The 22,460-nt window shown below is 38.0% G+C and overlaps 1 protein-coding gene across 1 annotated transcript in view; it reads right to left on the reverse strand.

Moving 5' to 3' along the window:
* The window catches only part of ARHGAP15 (Rho GTPase activating protein 15), a 331,210-nt gene that overhangs the window by 164,274 nt on the left and 144,476 nt on the right, over nucleotides 1–22,460 (reverse strand). The window lies entirely within an intron of this gene.

The raw sequence follows: 22,460 nt of genomic DNA on the forward strand, positions 1-22,460 counted from the left end.
TTTCTATTTTAGTATTATTATTGGTATGTCTGGTACCATCATTCTTGAATTTGCACATTTATTATACACCTGAAATTCTGGAGTCCACTTCCAAGCACTTTGGTAAAATTAATAATGTCACTCTTCCACATTAAAAAAAAAAAATACCATCAAAGATGGCTGCAGCAGAGTAATTAGGAGCCCATTTATCATGAAAAAAAAATCCCCAGTTTGTCTGCATAGAAGTCGATTTACATTTTTGACCCACTCACTGGGAATATTTATCAAAAGAACATTCAATCCCCTGATAATGCTATTTCACTGCCTAACCTAATATTTGGTGGAAATATGCATGTATGTGCTGTTGGTCTGAACTTCTGTAAACCACTGGGATAGTAATGATACATCATTTTTATTTTACATATATATATACATATATATATATACACATATATATTTCACCAGAGGAAATCTCCAGGTACTGCACACAACAGGTTGAAACAATCATTTTACAGATGGCAAAACTGAGGCTTTGCCCCAGGATTATTCAGCAGGCCTGGTGCTTGAGGCCACAGAGCACAAGCAGGACAAAACAGCTGTCTGTGTTTGCAGACAGGTGAATGAAGGGCTACAACCCCACCACATTTCGGAAGGGACAGGAGCTCATCATGCCCAATGCTCCAAACCAGCTCAGCTCCTGCCAGCACTGAAACCAAAGTTTTTTCTTATTTTGTTGTTATTAAGAGTTGCTTGTGCAAAATGTAACATCCACATTTGGTAATTGGACACTTGGGTTTCAGTGTTTTGGGGATGCAGGTTATGTGTGAGTGTTGGGATGTTCACTGGAACGTGGTATTATTCACCAAAACCTACTCAGTTTTTTTTTTTTCAGAGAATGACTGAACATAGTGGACAATAGAGATTTCCTTCTGACCAAAGTTTGAGGAAAAGCAGAGCAAACCCATTAAGACCTAGCACAGCCTATTTATGTAAATCCATCAACATGAAGTGCTTCTGTTCACTGCATCTCCACCGTGTCAAGAGTTTTTACTGAAGCAAAAAAGAAACAGCAGATCCTCACCAGCCTGGGTACTCCCTGCATCTTCCTTAAAACTGAAATACTACCAAGAAAAAAACCCTAAAAAACAAAACAACAGCTTAATGTCTCATTAATTGTCCAAACCCCTGCCTTTATTGAGGAAATGCCTGCAAGGAAGGTTTCCAAAGTCATCAGCATTAAGGAAAATCCCGTCAGTGCAGCTCCAGAGGAGACATCCTGTGAGAGCACTGTGGAGAATGTGGGAATGGTCCCCTGGCTTGGGCTCGGGGGCTGCCTGGCTGCAGATGTTCATCCCATCCTGTCCCTTCTGCACCCGTCAGGAGCAAACTCCAGCCACCCCATTGCTTCCCATGTACATGGGACAGTTATTTATTAGGGGACTTTTAATTCCCTTATTAGTCCACAAGCCATAATGTTAATCACTACTCACACACTCACCCTTCCCTCTATAGAAAGGATATTAAAGGCCAAAATTCAGCTTAAGGTGAGCAGTAGAAAGAGCTGGCCTCCAGTTCTGTGCCCGGCTCACACGGCAAGGCTTGAGTTCAAAATATATGATATGATATCACAATTTATTAATGTATACATGCAGATATGAATTAGACTAAACACAGGCAACAATTCAATCTAATGCCTCTCTCGCAGTATAAACAAATCATTATTAAAATTATAAAATGGAATAACATTTTCAAAGTAAGAGCAACATATGTAATTAGATTTACTGTATTTTGAAGGCTTAAAAAGGACACAACATAGTTCAGCCTTCCGTTCAGTAAATTCAGGCTTTATTAAAATACAAGTATTCAGCACTGCATAAATATTTGCACTGTATGATATGCAAAAGAGATACTCCATTGCTAACAAGACCAAAGCAAAATACATGTTGAAAGTTTCTTTGTCTGAATGTGTTATTTTGATAATCATATATTATCAGTGTTTTATGAGCAAATCTGTAAAAACAGATCATAGAATGGAGGGAAGAGAATTCATTTAAAATATACTTTCTGTAAGATATAGTTCAAGTCCTTTTCTTTCTTTCCTCAGACTAATCTTCAGAGTAACTAGACAGTTTCAAGAAGACTGCTACTGCTCTCTACAGTTTAAATGCATCCACTCCTTAATTACAGTCAGTAATTGACTTTGTTCTGCTCCATTCCAGTCATTCACAGGCAAGCAGTTCCAAAGGCTTTGGCTGGTAAATCCCATTTAATGTGCAGGTTTTCTATCCCACTTTTATATATTACCTCCTTAGGATTTCTGATAAATGGCTCTTGGAAGGGATTGCTAAACCATATTTGCACTTTGAACAATCAAATTTTCAACACCCTTGGGAAAAGACATCAGTGAAGAATGCTGGTTTTGACTAAACCTCGTGATTGAACAATTTATGATCACAGCCCTAAATGATGTATAACTAACAACAAGCAGAAATTGTTCAATATTAAGGCCTGTTAACACACCATCCCTGTGTCAGGCACTGCTGAAATAAACAGAGGGGCCAGGGAAACAAATGAAAGACAAATCTGGGTGAAAATAAAAAAGAAAATGAAGTGCTCTATCTAGAGCTGCCAGACTCCATTGTGCCAGGTACTTCACTTATTTAAATACCTCCCAAAATCCCTCTCTCTGTGCCATCATTTTTGCAAAGGCTACAGTCTGGAATTAGCATTACCTTACCAGGCAGAATGATGCTGCTGCTGTCAGCAATAAATACCCATGAGGAATGACAACTGACATCAACCCTCTGGTTTGCCATGCCCTTCAGGTTGGTTATAGGAGAGTCAGGCTGCCTGGATTCCGTCTATTTTTCCTACAACACCTTGGAAAAATTACTTCAAAGGGTGAATTCACTTACACAGTAGTTTTACCCTGTTCTGCTGCTAAGCATTGATCCTCTGAAAATACAGGCTCACCACAGGTAAATGTGTGCTAAATTCAGTGCACTGCTGGGCTGCCAACACAGTGTGGGAAGTGGTGAGAGGGGCAGGTGTGAAACACTTTTTCTGATATTCTATTTGTGGCTTATTAAGGGTTTCTCTTGTCACCTTATAAAGCTGCAAATGGAGGGTTGAGCTTCTTTTGCATGTCAACCTAGTGATGTACCAAGGTGGTGTTCAACAAGGTCCTATTTTATTAAACAGAAAGATACCCTTGCAGCCTTAAGAAATAAAGGACACTATCTAATTAATAGCTTTACTATTTTATAATATATAAATATACTTTGGATGCTAACCAGAATCATCAGTTCTTAAAAATCTTACAAATTATATATTTTTCCTGTGCTAGGTTATGCATTGGGACATACTATAGTGGAGAGCATGGCTGTGTTTCTCCAGGACTTCCAAACCTTTACAGATCACCTGGATCACCTTTTGGAACATGTCTTAGAGACTGTTCCATTTCAGAGTATGCTTATAGCAATGAAAAACAGCAGATAAAACCCAGAAAAGTGCCATGGGATAAGCCCAGGGTCTCCTGTCCATAATTTTCCTGCAAAGTTAGGTCTGAGGATTGCTGCACTGCTGTGAAAAATGTTTCCTTCAGGGTATACCTCTAGTTCATTACCAATATGCATTTCTATAGATACATCCATTCTTAAATTTATTTTATCTGAAGAACAGGGATGGAGGCAATTTTAGCAATCCTACTGATAGGCACTCTATGGAGATATGGAAAAAGGCTATAAATTCACATAGCAAAACAAAAATTCAAACCCGTCCTATTGATTCACCCACTTCAAAGTGTACTTATGCATCTCTGGTGGCCAGAACTATTATTTGCAGTGATGAACTATTTTCAGACAATGCCAAGAACAAACCTTAACACAGGAAGTGAAGAATCCTGTGGGGAAGGAGAAATGTAGTAAAAAAAACTTAGTCTGTACCCTGCAGCAAGCAAAAGGGAGCAGAGGGAGCAGCTTGGGAAGTGTGTGGCTCAGGTATAGCTCATGCATGGCCACCAAAAAAACATCTCACAGTTCTTATTTCAGCCAAATACTGAAACAAGCCATTGTTCAAGTTGGTGGACTGTTGGGGTGAAGCTTCATATATCCTACCCCAACGGTTCTATGTTGGATTATTGGATGCTTTTGGAGCGTGGAAACTTCAGCAGTTGCTAATCCAGTGCAAGATTCAGTGCAGAAAACTGAAATTTTGATGCCACCTGGGACTCACACAGCTTGTGGTGAACACTAAGTGATTTAAACTTGGATTGACAGATACCTCTGCGTGCAGAAATTCAATAAAATGTGTTCCTCTTGTTGCACTGTGCATTGGGATTGCTGCCCTTGATATGTGTAGTAAAAAAAAAGGAAATGTGAGTTGCTGGAGCATTTCTAGCTCCAAAGCTAACACTTTTCTGCCTTCCCACTGCTCCCTTCATCTCACCTTGTTCTCTCACAAAGTGGTGATTTTTTTTCTGATCATGTTAATCAACCTGATTCCCCATAATGAAGAGGAATCTTAGCTTTTCCCTCTGTTTTCCTGAGAGATTTTTGCTGGATGGGATCTATCCACCCAGCCCATGTAACACAGGACATGCTACTCTCCATTTGCATGGCAGCCACCAGGGCTGGGACAGGGAAGCTGTGAAAAGAGTCAAAAAGAAAATTAAAAAAAAATAAAAAAAGAAAGAAAGAAGACTAGGAATTTTCTCTCTTTAAATACTAATTTAAAAAATCATTAGAATATAATATAACTTGAGAATAAACACATAAAACATAGATACTCATGCGTCCACACCCCTAGTAGAAGTAGAATTAGTTAAATTTGGGAGACACTATGCTCCTTAGTGGTTTAATTAACTGGATTTGAATTAAATGGGGACCGAGCTATGCAAGTTTTAAAAAACATGTCAAAAGTCTAACTGCATTTCTGGAAGTTGATCTTAAATTCTTTCTCACAGATAATCCAGTCTCTTGGCCGTGTTTATGCTGTATGAGTGAGCAGCCGAAAGGATAAATAAAATATCCCTCTGTGCTGTACTGTGGTGAGCTGAGTCTAATAGTAAAAAAATGGAAATAGAAGGAAAAAAAATGGATCAGTATTGAGCTGCATTATATTTGTACAGCATCATGTATCCATTCTATGATCCAGCCCATCAACCAGAGGTAGTCATGGTTATGCTGATAGTTAAATTACTTAAAGGACTCTAAGATGTTTATGACTACCAAAGAAATTTCATTATCAAGCAGATTGTCTGTCTCATATTACGGTCTGGCTTCACCCACTAGCAGTCCTTTGGATGTCGAGCAAAGTTAATATTGAAGTGATGGGGAAATATCAGCTTGAGAGAAAAGGTCTTCAACCAATCTTTCAAAAAAAAAGAAAAAGATATTTGTTAAAAAATTTGGTGAGAAAGTATCTGCCTTGTGTTCCCAATGTTGCTAGATGTTAAGTAAATATATGCTGATTGCAAAAAAGTTGCTTTGGCAACTCTCTTATTAAAATGCATTTGTAACCCCCATCTGTCATGAAAGTTTTGAAAAGTTTGTTTACTTTGGAGAGCCGCCTTATCCAGGGTTACCCCGGCATACAATGATAGCAGTCTTCAGAAGTTGTGTGAGGAACAAGCCACTAGGGATCCATTTTTGTTTTAATTGGCACACACAAACACTTTTCTGGTCTGTCAAAAAGATCAAGCTAATATGCATGGCGGGTGTTATATTCTCAGCTTTTGGGAGTAGTAAAGCTCCCTTTATTTAAGTAATTTAAATGATAGACTGCAAAAACTTTGCAAGTCAGAAAAATGTTTTATACTTTCTTTGGGAATATTTGTTTTAGGCAACAGAAAATGTTCTACATATCTAAAGATGTTGAACCTTATGTTTTAATTACCCCGTTTTTTCCGAGTCTGTAAAAATGACTGTGAAAACCAAGGATTGCAAAGAGGCAACAAACAGATCCTGTGTTTTCACAACTTCTGCAATATTACAAATTGTAAGACCAAATGCTGCCAGATGTTTATAGGATATTTCCTCAATTGTGCTGCCTTGTGGTATGACTGATTTGCACATCCATTCTCTGGGAACCTTTGTGGGGTCATCATATCAAAACAACCTTCTCATATACAATAAGTTGCTTTTTAGTGAAACTAGTGCTGGCATTATGCACATCAATGGCTCTGAAATGGATTCAACAGTCTCAAATTTGGGGGTCAAACTTACAAGAAACAATAAATTTTTAAATAAAACTATATTGCACCAGTGGAGAACAGATAATTTATTTTCATGGTGAATTCCTGGGACTAAGTCCTTCAACATAATTTAGTAATAAAATAATGAACTCTGGGACAGTTAAGAAGAAAAAGTCTTTGAGCCTAAAGTTTCCCGTCTGCTGTGCCATGAACTCTTAGTATACAATTGAATTACATTAATACTAGCAAGGAGAGAATCAAGTCTTCTTTCTGTACTATGAAGTAAAATTTTCCTTTCCTTCTGGGCTGTGAAGAATCTCAGTTGAAGAACTGATTTTTATTGCTTTTATGGAAGATATTGAACCAGTAGGAGGTCACAAGTCAAGCTGATTAGGCCCTGAGACACCAAAACTCCTCCTTGGATTTGAAGAGGATCTCAGCTTGTGGATGCACAAAGTTTCTCTGGAGGAGGAAAGGTCCAGGGGTACTGGGATATGTCGCTGATTTCAAGGAACAACTTGTCATTCTTCTTTATGCACCCACAAGTCCAGGTCTTATTTCTTACTGCCCTTGGAGGTGTGTGAGAGGAAAGCACATGCTACTCGAGCAAAGGGGAAGGTAAGGAAGAGAAAGTACTCTCTGCCAAACATCCAGGGAATACACTGGGAAGTATTTCCTGCTGATCTGTCGCGCTGGTATTCCGCCCTGTGCGAGACAGTTGGAATGCTGAGATTGGCCTCTGAAAGCAAGGGTTTCCCTCAGAGGGTAAAGAGCAGAAAGAGAAACGTGAGACAGGCAGCAGATGACCATCCTGGATGTCAGCCACTTGTGTTCAGCCTGCCGTGTCCCCCCTGCCCGTGCTACCCTCTGCTCCAGCCCCATGGATGCGCTGCCCTCGCCACGGGGCAGCCTGGATGGACTTCTGACAGCCTTCAAGCCAAAGTCAGGGGACAATGGAAGTCACCAGTCTTGGGGAGCAAGAAATAAGTACTCCCAAAACTGGTAAAAGCAGAGAAGCAGGAGATAATTAAGACACAACTCAGTCGTGTCTGTGCGTAGTGGGAAGTCGGGGAATAGACAATTGTACATTTTGTCCGCAGACGAAGACTAAAGGCGATGTATGAATACCTACTGCAAGCTACTTTTCTCCTTGGGGTAATATTTTACTGTTATTGCCTTTGCAATCTGAAGCCATATATTACACAGCCACACACAGAGATATTGGCAATGGTTTCTCAGAGAAGTCCTGTCTTTCTTCGTTTTACCAGCTGGACAATACCTAGTGATGAATGGTCCTCCTGTCCAATTTTATATGCATGTTATAACACTTTATGATGTATGTGAGTGAGACTCAACGTGATAAGTCCCTGCAACAAACAAAAATATCAAAGGGAGAATGAATGCTCTGCTTTCAGAGCAAGCAAAGATATATATTTAAAATATATATGTGCTATGTGTAAAGATTTCATTTTGTTGACTCTTATTTTAGCCAGAAATTTATTCATCAGTAGCAGAGCATTTCACAGCTACATTATTTGCAGGAAGAAGCCAGTACTGGCTCTTAGTATTTCATTTATGGACACATGTCTCCTATTAATAAGCGCTGAGATTGCACAATAAGAAAAAAGAGATGTTGCTATAAGTATCTTTATACTTATAGTAACGTATTTGGCCATGATTATAAGTGTTTATAAAACTTTCAAGAATCGTTCCTTGTCTACTTACACTAATGAGAACACCTGTTAAGTTTAGAGCTGCACAGGCTTATTTGCATTGAATTCAGGTTTTTGCATACTGTACATCACTTTTTGAAACAATTAGATGTTTACGGAGAAATATAGCCAAAAGAAGAAAAGCAGCTTGAATGCCCTCCAGCCCAAGTCAATGCTAATCCTGGGTTGTGTGAAAAGCAGAAACTTGCTGAATTATAATACTGACACAAATTCAGTGAGCAGTGAACAAAGGTGTACCTGCAAATCCTCTAATAGCAGATGTTTCTTGTGGGGATTGGTACCTGCTGCTGAATAAACCGTCTCTTAGAGATGAAACAGCACTACTGAATGGGATTTTCATTGTTATATTTACCATTTTCTTTTAAATTTGATAGTTTCTTTTCCCTTTTTATTTTTCTTGTGACTCAGAACTGTGTAGTGAGCATGTAGAACATGTGGTCATTTTCCAAAATAGCTGTATACGTTATTTTACTATCTTCCCAAAAGCCAATACAACACCACAAGGTTCCTCCTACTGCTTGATATCCGAAACATCATCTCTGCAGTAAAGGTTTTTGTGGCCTGGGGCAAAGAGGCAGGAGATCCCTTTCTATAAAAACAGGTCTGCTGAACGGTAAGTGCAATATCCTGCTTGACACGGCCATGCCAGCTATTGTTTAATAACAATGTACAACATCAAAGTTGGTCCATGATCTGAACACTTACTCTGCCAGCTGTGTCAAGTTCCTAAGCGGTGCAGGCAGGAAAAGATACTGGTTATTATCTTCCCTTGCATGCAGGGAGCAAACAATGCATTACATCTCAGGTTTGCCTCTTTCCTTCTTTATTTGTATGTAAATATTAGGAAAAGCTAAGCAGGATGAAAAATGTTTTGGATAAGGCTATTACATCCATTTAAGAAAACAAACACTTCCAACTACAACAACTGAAAAGGTTTCTGTTTCTAAAAATTAGTGCTTTAATAAATATTATGCTGTTGAGATTCAGGACAAAGATGAATACATTTTGTCACCTATCTGAGCTCTTGTCTCTAAGGAGTCACAACCTTGTGAGAAAACTTTCAGAGGTAATATGGTTCTTAACTGAGCACAGAAGAACACAGATATTTCAAATCATAGAATCACAGAATGATTTGTGTTGGAAGGGACCTTAAAGATCATCTGGTTCCCCTGCCATGGGCAGGGAAACCTTCCACTAGATCAGGTTACTCAAAGCTCCATCCAGCTTGGCCTTGAACACTTCCAGGGTGCCAGTGCAGTTCCCAAACCATTCTTACACAGTTTTGATATTTATCTCATTTGTGAATGAAGTTATTTTAAGTAATAAGCAGCATCACAGTATAGATAGTATGGAGAAAATTTTTAATTCAAAGAATAATATCTTCTAATTTTTGAAGTTAGAAACTCTTGTAATCTAAAAAAAAATGGGACTTTGTCTGTCTCCAAAGTGTTGTGATAGTCTCAAACCAGTTTTCAAGTGTTGGAGGATCTTTGGATTTTTATTTAGTCTTCTGGAACTGCACTGGCCTTTAAATTTATCAGCTGCTCTATGTGGTAGTTTAGTAATGACAGAAAGTTACTCAAAATGTTATTTAAAAATAATGTATAACCAAAATATCAAATCATCTCTTCACAATAAGTGGTTAAGTGGAGCTTTTCTATGTGGGGAGAATATAGCTCAGAACTCAGAGAATTTCTTAAACTAACTGAATTTGGTCAGACAGTGGTCATTGGGTGAAAAACTACTCATTCATCTAACTGTGTAGCTCAGAAAGAAGAGAACTTACTTGGATCAACTTCTGCAATTGTAAGAAATACAGTGAAATTAGGAAAAAAAATAAGAAACACATACTTCCTCTCTAGGTCTTAGAGTTTCTGGTATGCAGTGGGATATACCAAATAACAAATATTAAAAGCAAATACATTATTTTAAAAACATGTATATTTTTTGCAAGCATCTGATTTTTTTTTTTAAATAGTGTAGGCTTTTCTCATGTATTAGAACATGATGTACACTTTGACATCTGTCAGTCAAGCTTCTGGCTATCACACTGGACAATCTGGAGGGACGCGCCACAATGTGATGTGGCATGCAGAAAATTTGAAAAACTCCATTTTTCCAAAATAAAAATCACATCTTCTAGTTTTAAATAGGGAAAATGATTGCAAAATATTTGGCCATCAAGACTGTAAAGATTGAGGTTGGATAATCAATAACGTTTGTGGTTGAATTACCCACTGATAACAAGTAATTTCCTGCTATTCGTGAGGGGAATTGGGAAGTGGATTTTGGGAATTTGGCAGACTCTGTCTCTCTTTTCTAAATATGCTGTGTCTGAAAGCCTGATATTCGTTTCTATTGGAAGCTTTGGGATGATGGAGTACAGGCAAATGCAGGTTTGGGGTGACAGCTTGTTCAGGAACTCCAGGATCTAAATATAAGGGAAGCTAAAAATACACAAAATTAACAAGGCCAGGAATGGCCGGGTATTTGGGGTTTGAGTCCTCCGTGCCATAAAAACACATTTATCTGAATCCCTTTAACACCATTATTGTTGCTTCATTTCTTGCCACTAGTAAATGCACAGCACCCGTGGCAAAGAACTGGTTTAAAGCACGTTATGGCCTCCTTGTCCAAAGGTGTCATTTTTGCATATTAATTTGAGCACTGAGGATGCTGTGCCAAGAGATTCGTGGTTATACAGCAACCCAAAGTGCAGATACACAGGGGCTGTGACCAAAGTATCTCTTTACAGACCCCTGACCCACACGTTTCTTGTCCTCCTCACCATGTTGTTCGAAATTCTGGGTACGTTATTGCCCTCACCAAACTCCACGGCACAGGACAAATCAAAAGCACCACCCCATCAGTAGCATAGACATTCAACTGAGAGGCAAAAGAGAAAGTCTTAAGGAAACTGGAATTTCAGGCTTGAGTTTCTGAAAGTGTTGTGTTACCGTTGTTATGTTACAATCTAACCCATGACCTAATGCTTGCAATGTTCTCTTACCACTAAGATAATTAAGAATGCTCTCAGATTCTTGATTCTGACAAAGGAAATTCATAAGTTACTTCCCAGTGATTTGGGCTACTAACTTATTAGAGCTGAGCTGGAAGAGCTACCAGCTGCAAAACTCTACCAGTCGTGTCTAAGCAGAGACATGCAAGCGAGTTTGAACTATAAACAGAACCAATTACATTAACATTTCCCAGTGCTTTCAAGACTCAGACTTGAAGCTTTTATTTGTTTCTCAAAAACCATGATCCTCTATGCTAATAAGTCTAAAAATTGATTAAAAGGAAAACATTCAAAGCAGAACCTGGCAGTGCAGCTTCTTATGTGCTTCCCTTTCATCTGCCGGAACACGGTAGCCCTGATTCAGCAAGGTACTTCATTAAGAAATAGGCAACGTGCAGAATCTGAGTGCTTGAGCTGTTTTCAGTCACAAGAGTGAAATGAGCCAATCAGCCCGAGCAGAAAATAGCAGAAAAGTTATATTTATTCACAGAGCGAATATTTCAGGGAACAAAAGATATGTTAGTGACAGCCAGTAAGAGCTGCATGTAAATTAACAGCAGAACCACAAGAAATAAAGTTAGCTATCACTTGTAAGCCTAACAGTAAAAGAAAGCTACACCTTCCAGCCCAACTGAGAGAAAAGAATGCCTCATCAAGGAATTAGATGGGGAGAAAACCAAAAATAACTACAAAAACCCCACCACCACCTATTGGTTCTTTCACTGTTAGAAGCAAACACGCAGTAATAATCTTATATACCTACTTGGAGAACACAAAAAGTATGATTTTTTTAAGTGTTGGCTATATTATTAAAAAGACAGCCAAAATATCTTGAAAATAATAAGACAAAAATAACAACTATGTAAGAAACTGTACCTAGCTTTTAGCTAAACTCTTAGTCTTCAATTGCCAACAATCCACATAACTCACTCCTTTCTGAGAACAGATGAACTGATTCTCTATCACAGCCAAGCTCATAATATCTGAGATTAACTAGAAGTCGCTCACTTAGAGAATGACCTTACAAAGAATTAAGCCATAAATTAGATACTGCCAGAACTTGAGAAATAAAAGAAAAAAAAAATTGCTGAGAGTTTTTTTAGGTGTTTAGAAATTCAATGATACCAATTTCATCCCTTGTTGAAATGCAAACCAACAGGCTGATAGCAGAGAAACACACCATGCCCAAACAAACTAGTGAGAAATACTAAAATAGGTGAATATTTATCAAAACCCTTGCTTAACAAAGGAGGGGGACTGATATCCATGTTATTTGGAAAGCTGCTTTTATCGACAGAGAGAACAGGATCTTAGTTTCACGCTTAACTCCGAACCATAACTCATCCCTGTTTTTCGCTGCTTTCGCTCGATGACAGGTCACTCACCTCACTACTGTCATGCGTTACAAAAATTAGCAACCAAGCAAGTGAATCTAGATCAGTCCCTACTTTTGAACTTGCTCATTTGCCTTTACACTCTATTTGCTACTAGAAACCCGCTTGCTGCATCGCAGGACCAACTTCACAGCCGACACGGAGCAAGAGAGCTGGAGAACCTTGTGAATTTTCCCAATGTATCAGACTTACAGAAACACCTGTGCTAAATAACTTTATGCTGAGCTACTGTGAAAAGCTGCAGTGTTAAGTAGCAATCACAGTTTCTGATTTTTCACTGAGCTGGTTACTCTTCTGCCAGAGTCCTCCGAGCTGTCGCGCGGAGCGTGAATGGTCCCCATTTTAATCTGGTTGCCTGTCTCGTTATTTAAATCGTTCGAGTCCTAAATTTCTTTATTTATCTTGAAGTATCATTATATCAATACAATGACAATTGAGCAGCAGCTGATAAAGTTGAAAAAAATCTGTTCATAAATGCCTTTAATTTCTGAATTGAAACCGTTCATTCACTGACTACTCTAAGAAGATAAGAGTGGTTGAAGAAAATCTGAGGCATTTGATTTGATACAGATTTAAAAGTGTTATTTCTCTTCTTTAAAAATATCCCAAATACAGAATATAAGGATAAAATTACTGTAAAATTAAATAAACTTAGAAAGTTGCTGTTGATCCATCCCTTATTAAGGACTGCAGCACTTATGTGAGGAAATCTCTGATTTCCATTTTACGAGGAAACAATGCCCTTAAATGTACACAAGCACTTAAAAAAGATGCATTTGCATGGATACAGAGCTCATTATAGGCTTTAAGCATGTCAGTGATTAGATGGAGAACTTGTTCAAACAAATTATTGACTCTGGTAGTGAAGATCAGAGAGATAGACAAGCTCTGCAAGCAGGTAGGAAAGTTACAATTGGGTTTATTCAAGGAGTTGCCCTTCCCAGTGGCAAACTGCAACAGTCCCAGATCTGGGACAAAATATCAAATACCTGCACATCCCTTCACACCTGAGAGGGGGGAGCAGGTAAAACCACATGCTGTCACTCATGGCAACATCCTCAAAAAGGATTCACCTTTTAGATCTTTAACCCTTTCACATTTCCTTCCTACACAAATCACAGTAGCAAGAAAAGGTCAGGAAAGTGGAAATTGAGCTGCTGCTAATAATAATTTATCTTTAGTGATGTCTCCATCAGCATGAGTGGAGACTGGAGACATGTGTAGATGCTCCCCTCAAACTGAAGTGAACCTCAACCATCATATGCTTTGCCAAACCTTTAGAAACTGGGAGAGGAAAAAAAAAGAAAGTTGTTAAAAATTTACTACTGTTGGTTTCAAACAAAATTTAAAGCAATTTCTGATTTTCCCCAGACTCCAGGCAGGCGTGCACAGCTCATGGTATTTAAATGAAGCTCCCACAACATTTTGTGGCAACACAGTATTTTATGGGAGCGAATGCAAAACACAGCAGCAGCACCACTGTAAACTTTGAAACGTTTCAAAGAATATCAAGCCCAAACTAAGCTGCCAATATAGTTTTAAGTACAACGTAGCGAGCTAAATTATGCAAGCAACCGTTTCTCACACGAGTGGTTCCAATGATTTCAGACAAGGGAGATATCTGAGATGAAGGCTTGCAGAAGAGGACGCTCAAAAAGTATTAAAAAAGTATTTTCCAGTGCAAGGAAGGTAGCAACACCCAGACTTGTGTTTAGGTAGGTTTGCCTGCGCTCTCGCGATTCTCATTCCCTACGTGAACTGTGTTTCAAATCTATAATTCATACAAAGTGAGAATTTCAGTGTTTTTCTTTCACTAAAGAGCCTATTGTGAATGGCCCCAGGACAACTCCCCCAGCCAGGTAATTTAAACTGCAGAAAAGATAGGCAGAGACGTTATTTTCAACAAGGTCCCAAGGTGGCTTTCAATTCAGAAAAACAATTGACTGATGTTTCTCTGTTTGCTGCCAGGAAGCTCTATGTAGTATTTCTGGAGCTTTTTCTCTACTCTACCCAACATGTGGGCTCAGTGTCAAGCTGTGAGTTTGTAAATCTTTTTCAGCACTTACCAGAGCTCAACATGAATTATGGTATTGCCAAATCTGCTTTATGCAGCTTTTTTTACATGAGAAGAAAATGTACAATTTTATGGTCAAAAAGAAACATCTACATGCCTGCAATGGGAAAATGCAGTCAGTTGGGATTAAGCCCCAGAAAAAATATTTTCCCCTAATTTTGCTTCTTTATCACCTTCAAACTTTGGAAAGTTCTGAGCTGTTGAGTTGTTCTTGGTGCACATGGCATTTTTCTGTACCTTTATTAGCTATATTAGCAAAGATTTTATTAAATAAGATTTTATTAACTTAATGCCCGTTTGAAAAATCCCTGCTACTTTTGTGGATGATTTGCCCTCAAATGTGTGTTAATTTTTAATAAAATACCTTCCTATTTGTTGAAGAATAGTTAGCACGGGAGATAAATCAGCCCTTTTGTTGAGGGCTAATAAACTTTGTGCGTGTGCATGTGTGTGTGTGTGTGTGAGAGTGACTTAATACAATTATAATAATATTATATGGCAGGCAAAAATATAATGAAAATGATAATTTGCCAAAAAGATTTAAAAAACACTGAGGTGTTACCTATCAAAAGTTCTCCTTCTGTCTATGATACAGCACAGATTGCAATCGTGACAGTAAATCTGGTGCTATTGTTAATGCCATGGCACTTTGGTTTTTGGCTTGCTTCAGTCCAATCTGTGACATGCTTGTGAATATCTTTCTTCTGTTCTGTCTGTATGGCATATGGATTTCTGGGATACAACGTCAGACCTATCCACATAACAAGTGTTCAGAGCACCTTATCATTTTAAAAAGCCAATTACTCAAAAAGACAAATGTGAAATGTTTCACATTTAATGATGAGCAAATCTGCAAAACAAATGCAATTTTGCTTCATTTGAAAAAGTTTAGTTTAACTGTAAATATTGCAATGGAGTCCCTAGCAATACACACCACGGGTAGGGACAGGCTCATTTTATGCATATTGTACATCATCACTGTCACTTAAATCTGCAAGATTTTCCATGCTAAGTTGTTTTAAATAAATAGAAAGAAATGAGATACAAAAGAGTGAAATATATGCTTCTGAATAGACTGCAAAAATGTCACTGCTAGCACTGAGCATTGGACACTTAAAAAAAAAATATTTTGAAAGTCTCTCCCAAAAAAACGAAAACTGCATATGTCTACAGAGGTAAAGGTCAGTAATGAAACAATTAACAGCAAAAATACCAATCCATTTTTTAGAAATATTTGTCAATATATAAAGAATGTTTTGTACTGCACAGAAGTGCTCAATTAATCCTGGTTTAGTGGCCGTATGTCAGATTCCCAGACTGAAAGGATGTCAGCTGAAGAACTTAAATACACACAGGTTCAAAAGCAAGATTTTGTAAGGACTTCAGGACGGCAGAAATTGCTACTTTCTGCTGCAGCACTAATAGAGTTCATGATTCAATTAAATTCTTAAAAAATTCTTTGACTACTGCAGTCAAAATAGAGTGAAGTGGATTATTTTTTTAAAGAAAAACCATAGGTATATATTTATGCCTTCATGTCTAAAAGATCTACAGGCACAAATAGACCAGCCACTGCTACAGATAATTTCATGATTGCCAGTTATCTAAATTGTAGGTGCTGGGTACCAGGGAAGATATTAAAATGGTTATTGTTAGGGTAGGAGCATATTGAGCTAAAAGGAAAGGAGAACAGTGATATTAGTGGAAGCATTTGACTCAGCAAGGCAAATGGATTTATAGACAATATTTAAAATACATGGGAAACATATAAACAGATTTTAATATTGGAGATTTTTGTGACTAATTTGATTTTTAAACCCCTCACACTAAACTGAGAACACTGGTAACAAAATACTATAGAACATGGGAAACTGAATGCAGCTGGCACTGGTAATTTTAGAAGAAACTAATCTTGATATTTATAACATCATGTAGCAAGCGGAACAATTTTACCAGGCTGGGAATCTTGAAATACAAAAAAATTCACCTTTCAGCTATTGTGTTTTAGCTCTATTACACTAGAAAAAAAAAAATCAGAAATCAGCTGTTGCAATGCAAGTATTAAGAAAGTTTATTATGATGTATAGCCATGGAGATACCTTTTTTAAACTGCTTGTATATGTATTGTATTTTATATTAAATTTTTGTAATCCAGCTCAGGGACTTAATATATACAGCTGAAAAATCAGTTCATAAATTATATTTAGAAACCCAGAAAATATGCTGAGCTACAACATTAGATAAGAATCTTGTTTTAAATGCATTTCCTTTAGTATTTTTTTTAGCTTTCAATTTAGGGTTTGATGTTTTTACCTGTAGAATGCCAGATATAATGAACTAATAACTAAAACATAAAAAAAAGGTATTTTACCCCTAATCCTGGAAACAGCTGTACTAATAATTCCCCAAATATTTTTTGCTATTGCTGCACAACAATAAGCATAAGTGTACATACAAACCTGTAAGAGAATGTAATTCAGCTCACAATTTCATAATGATATTTAGATTCTACAATTTTGGATTGTAAGGGGAAAATAAACATTCATAAAACATAACAGACCCAAACCATTTCATAAATTAAGCTGTATAATATATTTAAATCCAAGTGATTTACATCAGAGGTTAATTTTTACCAGTATCTTTAATGTTCAGGAGTAACGAAGATAGAGGACTAGATGATTTAAAAACCTAGGACTTTATTAAATGCAGAGATTTTAATTTGCAGGGGGCTGTGCAAGCTTTTAGCCTGCTTTTATAGTACGTGTTTTTGTTTTTCTGCTTCTCCCTTGCACACCCACTCACCAACTTCAGCGCTGCGCCGCAGATTTGAATGAAGTGAAAAGCTCAATGGGTAATTGTCAAAATACTTTCATTTCTCCCACTTTCACACAAGAACCAAATAAAGGCAGGAGAGTTTCCCGCTTCCCACAAACACCCAGAAATCGGCAGCATTCCACCTGGAGCTACCAAAGAGCACAGCTGAGCCTCCCAGATCACATCTCCTTTTTTTTTTTTTTTAATCCCAGAAATACACCTTGAAAGCAAACGCATTTCTCTCGAGTTTCGGGAGCTGATGTCAAAATTGCCCACCACCTAGTTCATGCAAAAATCTGTTTATACACGTTCTCTCTCTCTCTCTCTCCTGGTATTACAGAAAAGAAATGTCAGTAATAATCAAGCGAGGGTGCTGAATTAAAATCTGAAATCGCTAACAAACCGATCTGTACAAAAGTGTCAGTGTTAAGATTTCCAGACTGGGGGTTGTGCGGCAGAACGAGGAGCTCAGACAGAAGAAAACAGCTCTCCACTCCAGTACTTTCACCCCGTTAATCTCACATGTGCTTTGCCACGGATTTCTTGCTATTTTATTTTTAACCTCTGCTACCTTGTGGGAAGTGGGCTATTCCGAGGGTGCTCGCAAGCAAAGCTCTGATTTTACAGATGGATGTAAAGCACGGTTAAATGAGAGCTTTAAGAAGGACTTTTTCAATTTACTTTGAGCTTAATCTGAAGTGGTTTAATCACAGCTTGTACACATCTTCTTAAAAATTGTTCTAAGGCAGGGGAGAAGTAATAATCATGTAGGAAATCATCGTGACAGATGCTGGCTCCCATGATCCCATTTACACTTTTAACATCACTAATGAAAACCTATCTGGGCAATACCTGTGTCAGAGAGGTATCAGGTGGTCATTTGGCACAAGAGACTAGGAAGGAATCAGAGCAGCATTTTGAAAATGATTCACTTTTTTTTTCCCTGTTTTTTTTTTTTTTTTTTTGTGTGTGTGTTTGGGGGGGGTGGATTTTTTTTTTTTTTTTTTGGTTTCTCTTCTTCTTCTTTTTTTTCTTTTTTTTTTTTGCACCTGTTATTCTAAAATTTCTTTCAGTTACATTTCAAAACACTACAGTTGGGATCTCCTTGCCAACCTGAGATGGCATAAGCCTGGGTAACAGAACAAAATGTGAGAAGGTCCTTCTGTCTTTAACGCCTGTTCACCAATGAATCAGCCTCCAATTAATCTGTTTCTTCAGTAGGAGTTTAATAAAAGTCAAGCACACACATGTTCAGTCTTGTTTAGTATTAAAGCTGTGTTAACATTATCTGCCTAGCCAGGTCAAAAATCTTATATAATTAAATGCCAGAAACCATTTCAGAATTTTAAGGGCTTTACAATTTTCTGTAAGTAATTGATTATGCAAGGCAGGGTAGTTTAAATTTAAAACAGGATAGTGATGAGTGTGATGTCACTTTTCATTACATATTTCAGAAAAGTTTGTTTCATGGCCAGACTACACATAAAACCTGACTTATTAGATTTGTTATTTTGCATTTTTTGTGAACCATAAAAAAAAAATTAATAAATCAGCAAGCCAGATTTCCATACCACATCATGAAGTAGGAACTGAGTAGGTTGTGCACATCCCAAATTTCCACACTGTCTGCCAGGCTATCCACTAAAATCACAGACTAGGTTTTGCCCTACTCATCTCTGCCTCTAACTTGGCTTGGAAAAATGAGGTATTATCATACCAGGTCTATACTGTATTATCCCCTGGGTAAAGTAAACCTATAAGGCCATACAAAGAGTTAAAAAAACCCAGTCTTGAGTCAGAACATGCCTATGACTAATGTAGGCAAAGAATTTGCTTGGAGATATGTGAGGAATCTCCAGATATATTGATTGATTAAAGCTCTATTGATTAAAGTTCTGCTTTTCACCATCCAAACACGGCTATGATTTCTGATTGACAAAAAGAAAAGGCTGAGGGAGAAATAAAAACAGGGAAACAAACCCCAGCTTATTAATCACAAACATGTTGCTATGAAAAGGTGGAGCACATGGCCAACTCTGTCCATAAAATCTACTCTTCATATCCCAGTTAACAGCACTGAAGACAGTGTTTCCAAAGAAAGTTACAAGCAATTTAGTTCCTGCTGCCACCAAATGTTCAGCAGAAAATGTGGTTCCAGGCACTGTGTGGCATCCTCAGTCCCCTCTAAGGCACCCTCTGCTCCTAAGAGGAGAGGAGTGGTCTTAGCTTTTCCCCTGCTCCATCTCCCTTTCCCCCCTTTCCTTTCCACAGCTGAAAACCAGATGTACTGCAGAGCTCTCCATACATCTCCTCTCCATCCTCCCAGGACCAAATAAGCAGTAGCATATTTTAATGACATAATATAATGCATAACATAGATGACAGTGTATGGCCCCAAGGAGCCCCAGCATCCAGCCTGTGCCAATAACCTCATCCAAACAGGAGCTAAAAATCTAAGAATAAAAATTCAAAGGTCTTTGGTCAAGATACCATCATGTCCAGGTATAAAGACAAAGAGAAAGAAGAAGAGTTGAGCTTGTATGTTTAAACAGATTAGTTTATAACATCAAATTAAGCATCTCTACAAGTTTTAAAGCATAGTAATAGTACAGAAAAAAACCCCAGAGCTAAAAAAGGAATCATGAGAGAAGGGGAAACAAAACAAAACAAAAAGCCATTAAAAATAGAGCTACAGGAAAGTAAGGATGCTTATAGCAGTGGAGGACAGCCAGCATTGGATAAACAAAGACAATTTTGGAAGTGGCACAGTAAAAATAGGTCAGTACTACATATAAGTAGAAATTAATATGATGGAAATGATTTAACAAGCCAATATACTGTACTCTGTACAGTGCCATGATCATTAAACTGCTGAATGGGTGCTAATGTGGTAGAAGGAAAGCAATGCATAAAAAGTCAAATCAATACAGCAAGAACAGACCAGCAGGAGAGCAGAAATAAAGACAATCGACAACAACAGTGCTCTTAGTACAGCTGCCCTATAAAATAAAACTGATCAATACACAGGTAAAGGAACAAGCAGTGTAGTCACAGTGGACTGAAATACAGGCAGGTATCAGTTTAACAAAAATATGTATTAAACTCAGTTCATTCTGTCAGTGGGGTCAAACTGGCTGAGCAATGCACATGATGGAAGAACAGAGCACTGCACCAATAAAGCAAACAATAGCATAAAAACATGAGACAAATATAAAAATAAAGGGAAGAAGCCCTGCAAGCTCTTTTAGCCTGGCAAGCTTATGCTCAGAAACTTTAAAATATACAACTTTCTGTTACTTTTTATTAAAAACATGATTAGACTAATAATTTTCAGTTCCCGTGACATGGACATCTGGTAGTCGTGACTAATAGAAAAAAGGCAGATGTCAAAGAACTTTAATTATGACCTCAAATGACTCTTAATATTCTGTTATATGGTTTGTACTAACAGAAAATAAAGTACAGCAGTTTTGAGATGTGAGCAAATGAGAACTATTGGACAATCATACTGCTTTTATACTAGGCTTTATTCGTATTCACACCTAAAACTAGTTCCTCTGTACTTATACTGGCAACTGTTAAAAGCTTTTCTTTGAAGGTTTAATTTCCAGATTAAAAGCATATTTTAATTTTTTCTATCCCTACACATTTCTTTACCCATTGAGTTGCATTGCAATAAATCATTTTTCTGCGTGTTTTTTTAAATGTAAATAAATTTAAAAGGAAAAGTTTGTAAGTAAACCACTTGGTTTTCAATAGACATTGTGAAAATGTAAAATAATTATTATAAAAAAAAATGAACTGGATGTTGTGTCTGCTGTCTGCTTGACACAAGGACATCTGGAGAGCTGGGCAGTGTGTTCACTAGGGTGGTATGTGAACTTTACTTTAGGATTAGAACAAAAATGGCAACCTCATAAATGTCTACACCATCCTTCAGAGAATACCAGGCAACCTCCCAGACTACAGCAATGAAAAGTTGTGGTTACAAAGCACATTTTGAGAAGAGGGAAACAAACTGTCTCTTTTGGATTGTAACTCTGAATTTCACACTGGAAACGTTTTTTTTTTTTCCTTACTTAAGGCTGTATAAAGAAATCTAGTTAATGTTTTGCACATCTGTGCAAGCCTGGGTATAAGTATTACCCACCTACATGGGTGACTTGGCCATGTGGTGGTGTGACCAAGGAAAGCCGGTGGTGTCACCACCCTTGGGGACCTGCATGTCTCATGCCTCTGACACCTCCCTCTTTTGACAAAATTCAAACAAATTTCTGTCAGGAATGCTATCAGCATGTTCTAACTCCTTAATTTGAGGGACTCAAGGTTCTGGAGGGGTGAGCAGCTACTCCATGGAGGAATGACTTTCAGTGCAGTCTCCATCAGCATGTGGTGACAGAGGGGTGAGTTCTGAATTAAACAGTTTGACCCAACCAGAGTCAGGATATAAATTAAGCACATGGTCCCTCGCAGGCCTGAGCTGTGACAGCAGATCTTTGCATGGACTCTTTCAGGGTCTCAGTTGCCTAAATTATCTCCTGACAAGTCCCCATAAAAGGTATATACACTAAGGATGGCATCTCCACAGCGGGAAGCTGCAGGGTGGCTCAACAGCACAAACGTTTGTACCTTACACAAGTATCACCCGGGCACGACTCAACAAAGGTAACATATTTCACTACAGTTAATTATCCCCGTTTATCCCAAGAAACCAGGTTTTAGGCTGTAATCTGTGAGGAAATCTGCTGTTCTAGTCCTAAATCCTCCCCTCAGCCTGGTGATTATCAGCTACATTTTTGTACAGGAGGGAATTAATGCCACATACAGCCTAAGCAGCTTTGAAGTCAAAAAGGCCCAGACCTGTAATAACTTTTGTGCCACGTTATTGATTGCGGGGGGCAGCGAGGTGCCCGCGGTCACCAGTGGTTCTGGGGGGTTTCTGTGCCCTCCTTCCCACTGAAAACCCCCCCAGATTATCCCTGGGCAGGGACACCAGGTACCTGCCAGCGCAGAACCAGAGGCAACAAGCTGGAATTTCAATGCAACCTGATTTTCCCATCTAGCACCAATCAATACAGCTTTAGAGATTGATAATAAGGCATCTTTTCAGCAAATCACTGTGTTTGTGGGGAAAGGCCATGCACAAAACAGAGGAATTTTTTTTTCCTGAGAGTTCATGTGTGACAATTCCAGAAATATATCTATTTTGATTATTACATGGTGTATTTTAAGTTTTAAATAAATATTAATGGGT

The sequence above is a fragment of the Neopelma chrysocephalum genome, unplaced genomic scaffold, assembly GCF_003984885.1.
Source record: "Neopelma chrysocephalum unplaced genomic scaffold, ASM398488v2 Primary Assembly neopelma1_103b, whole genome shotgun sequence".
In the NCBI taxonomy this organism is placed as follows: domain Eukaryota; kingdom Metazoa; phylum Chordata; class Aves; order Passeriformes; family Pipridae; genus Neopelma; species Neopelma chrysocephalum.